The sequence below is a fragment of the Pseudorca crassidens genome, chromosome 17 (assembly GCF_039906515.1).
Source record: "Pseudorca crassidens isolate mPseCra1 chromosome 17, mPseCra1.hap1, whole genome shotgun sequence".
Lineage (NCBI taxonomy): Eukaryota > Metazoa > Chordata > Mammalia > Artiodactyla > Delphinidae > Pseudorca > Pseudorca crassidens.
Genome location: NC_090312.1, coordinates 15,023,870 through 15,027,953, shown reverse-complemented (window position 1 = coordinate 15,027,953; position 4,084 = coordinate 15,023,870). Strand labels below are relative to the sequence as shown.

Genomic DNA, 4,084 nt, shown 5'->3' with positions numbered 1-4,084 from the left:
AGGGGGTGGGTCCTTCCTGGGGTGGTTAATCAATTACATTGCCTCAGGATGGGGGGCGGGGGGTGGGGAGGACTGGTTCCAGGACCCCCGGGAATACCAGAATCTGAGGATGCTCAAGTCTCTTATATAGCACGGTACAGTATTTGCATATAACCTACGCACATCCTCCCGTACACTTTCAATCACCTCTAGATTATTTATAACACCTAATACAATGTAGATATAAATACGACGTAAATAGTTGTAAACACCATGTAAATGATATGTAAATAGCTGCCAGTGTGGCAAATTCAAGTTTTGCTTTTCAGAACTTCCCAGAACTTTTTTCCCCAAATATTTTCAATCTTTGGTTGGTTGCATCCACGGATACAGAACCCCTGGGAACTGTATCTTGTCCACAAACCAGCCGAGGGATTTTCTTAATCGCCATGGGTGACATGAAGGAAATTACAGAGTTCAGAATCATCTTGTCTTTTGTCGATATCAAGAGGAGCCCTGAGATGAGTGAAAATGGAAGCAAAAGCTCAGAAAAAATCTAGTGAAAAAACAGTGAGAGCGAGAAGAAACTAAGCCATGGGGAGTAGCTCTGTGAGCCGAGAACTGAGCTTTACTTCGGACCTGCCTCCGCCTGCCGAGGTCCTGAGCAGGCAGAGCTTGAAAGGTCCCTGTCCTAGCAGGGGGGTGAGGCGTGCATCCAAGTGGGTGCAGATGAGTCTCACGAAGGGCCCAGAAGGAGAGTGTCAGGTGGTGATATTGAGGCATTGATGTAATTTTTACTCCACCCTTCCTGGGGGGAGGGGGCAATGATGGATTTGTGGCCTCAGAAAGGGCTCCTGGAGAGATGTTCCTGCTGTTCTAAGTTGGAACATCAGAGGTCTCATTCCACGAAATGCTGAAGACCCAAGGAAGATGGGTTCCAGAACAAACTTGGATCTTGGTGACTGTGTGGTACACCAACCACAGGACCCTCCAGGACCAAGGCATTTGTTTCCGCAGCTGCCAGGAGCTCGAGCTGCAGACCTAAGGCCCTCTGCCTTCCCCGGGGCTGCTGGTTGACAGGGGATCACAAAGGAGCCAACTTTTTAAGGCCACCCCAGCTCCAGAGCCTTTGTTGCAGGTGCATTACTCATCTCCCTCTGCCCAGTGTGCTTCCTTCACCCCCCCCCCGCCCCACAGATGTGGTTCCCAAGAATGCTCCCCACAGACTCCCCATATGCAAATCTCTGTCTCAGAAACTGTGGGGAACCTGACGCAAAGCAAAACCTGCATCTCTGAACTGTTACGTACACGGTGAGTCAATTCCATGAGGGATCCCACCGGCAGTGTGGGCTGGCCTGAGAACCCGTGGGACAGTCATTGGGTACCTGGGAGAAGGCGTTCAGAGAGCCACACAACTGACTTTTAATGGCCTTTGAGGACAGAGAGGGTCCAGGCCATCACTACTCCCTGGGGACATGTGGACCCTAGGATTTCCAAGCTGGAAAATTTTCTCTTTCTCTCTCTTTTTTTTTTTTGGCATTTCTATCCAGTGATCGGCAGCCTTCACCATCTGGAAGTTCTTCCTTACTTCAAATTGGAATCCCTCCTTCTGTGATGTATCCGCATTTCCTCTCCCTTTTCCTTTATGGAGCTGTGTTCTTGCCAAGAAAGAAAGTTAAAAGGGAACAAAGACATATGGTTTTCCTATTCAGACTGACACCCACAGTTGAGGAGAGTCAGAGGAAAGAGTTCAGAATAGGGCAACAGAAATACATTTGCATGGACGGCACCAACATCTGAAACTCATTTTTTAAAAAAGTAACCAAAACAGTGAGTTCTCCTTTTTGTCCCATTTATTAAATTCTGGAGTACTAAGAATATATTGGAGACCCTACTCAGAGGTGGCTTGGTACAGAGAGCTGTGGATTTGGAGATTGACATTATGCATTAAAAGCCTATTTGCCAGACTTCCCTGGTGGCACAGTGGTTAAGAATCCGCCTGCCAATGCAGGGGACACGGGTTCGAGCCCTGGTCCGGGAAGATCCCACATGCCATGGAGCAAGTAAGCCCGTGAGCCTCAACTACTGAAGCCCATGCACCTAGAGCCCGTGCTCCGCAATAAAAAAAAGCCACCGCAGTGAGAAGGCCGTGCACCACAATGAAGAGTAGCCCCTGCTCGCTGCAACTAGAGAAAGCCCATGCGTAGCAACGAAGACCCAACGTAGCCAAAAATAAATAAATAAAACAAATAAATTTATTTTAAGAAAAAAGCCTATTTGCCATATTTGCCTATTTGCCACCTGCTAGCAAGGTGACCGTGGGAAAGGCTCTTTGCCTTTGAGCCTCAGTTTTCCTTATTGTACACCAGCTACACCTGCCTGGGTCACAGGCTTGTTGAGAGAGTTCAGCTGAGGGCATGAAAGAGCCCAGTAAACCAGGAAGCACTATTGTAGTGTGAAGAGTCAAGACTGAAATCCTGAACAATTCCTTGAGCAAAGTCCCACCACATCTTTTTTCTTTTTGAGAAATAGACAAACTAAAATTCGTATGGAAACGCAAAGGACCTAGAAGACCCAAACAATTTTGAAAAAGAGCAAAGTTGGAGGACTAATACTCCCTGATTTCAAGTCATATTATAAAGCTACAGTTGTCAGGACAGGGTGGTATTGGCCTAATGATAGACAAATAGATCAATGGAACAAAAAGAGAATCCATAAACAGACCTACACATAGATGAATAACTAAATTTAAAAAAAGAACAAACAAGGGTGCAAATGCAGTTCTGTGGAGAAAGGATAGTCTTTTAAATAAATGGTTCTAGGACAATTGAATGTCCATATGCAAAAAAATGAACTTTGGACCATACCTTGTACCATATACAAAATTTAACTCAGAATGGATCATAGGTCTAAATGTGAAACCTAAAACAATAACATTTTTAGAATAAAAAACATGGGAGAAAACCTTTGTGTCCTTGTGTGAGGCAAAGATTTCTTAATTGCAACCTCTAAAGTATAACCCATTAAATAAGTGGATAAATTGAACTTCATCAAAATTTTTAAACTTCTGCTTTTTAAAAGACACTATTAAGAGAATGGTAAGCCACGCCACAGACTTGGAAAAAATATTTGCAAATCATGTATCTGATAAAGGACTTGTATCCGGAATATGTAAAGAACTCTCAAAACTCAGTAATAAGAAAACAAACAAGTATAAAAAGTGGGCAAAAGATTTGAACAGATCTTTTATCGCCAAATACAGTAAACAGAAGACAAGTGAGCAGGTTTGAAAGATGCACAATATCATTAATCATCAGAGAAATGCAAGTTAAAACCACAGTAAGATACCATGACTCATATATTAGAATGGCTGTCATGGACTAATGTTTGTGTCTCCCACAAATTCATATGTTGAAGTCCTAACCTCCAATGTGATGGTATTTGGAGATGGGGCCTTCAAGAGGTGATTAGAGTTAGATGAAGTCTTGAGGGTGGAGCGCCCATGATGGGATTGGGGCCCTTATAAAGGGATGAAGAGACCAGGGCTCGCTCTCTTGCTCTCTCTCTCTCTCACTCTCTCTCTGATGTTTGAGGACACAGTGAGAAGGCAGCTGTCTGCAAGCCAAGAAGAGAGTCCTTACCAGAACTGGTCCATGCTGGCACCTTGATCTCAGACTTCCAACCTCCAGAAGTGTAAGAAGATAAACTTGTGTTGTTTAAGACACCCAGTCTGTGGTATTTTGTTATGGCAGCCTGAGTGGACCAAGACAGTAGCTAAACTTAAAAAGACTGGCTAAAGGTTGTCAGGGGAGTGGGGCAGCTAGACCTTTCACACACGTGAGAATATAAACGGTGCAACCGTTCTGGAAAACAGTTAAGCCCTTTCTTACAAAGTTCAATCATACCTACTGCTATCTAGTCTTTCTCCTCCTAGGAATTTGCTCAAGAAAAATGAAAACATAGGCCCACACAGAGATTTGTCCACAAATATTCACAGCAACTATATTGGTAATCACCACAAGCTGGAAACAACCCTACTATCCGTCCACAGGTGAATGGATAAACAAACTGGGGTGTCTCTATCACATGGAGTACCAGGGCCTTG

At 44.3% G+C, this 4,084-nt stretch overlaps 1 long non-coding RNA gene across 1 annotated transcript; it reads left to right on the top strand.

Moving 5' to 3' along the window:
- Window positions 1-976: 976 nt before the first annotated feature.
- Window positions 977-1,693, top strand: LOC137210038 (uncharacterized). Its single transcript, XR_010936246.1, has 3 exons — window positions 977-1,117; window positions 1,233-1,290; window positions 1,530-1,693. It is a non-coding gene; the product is annotated as an uncharacterized lncRNA (long non-coding RNA).
- The last annotated feature ends 2,391 nt before the right edge of the window (window positions 1,694-4,084 follow it).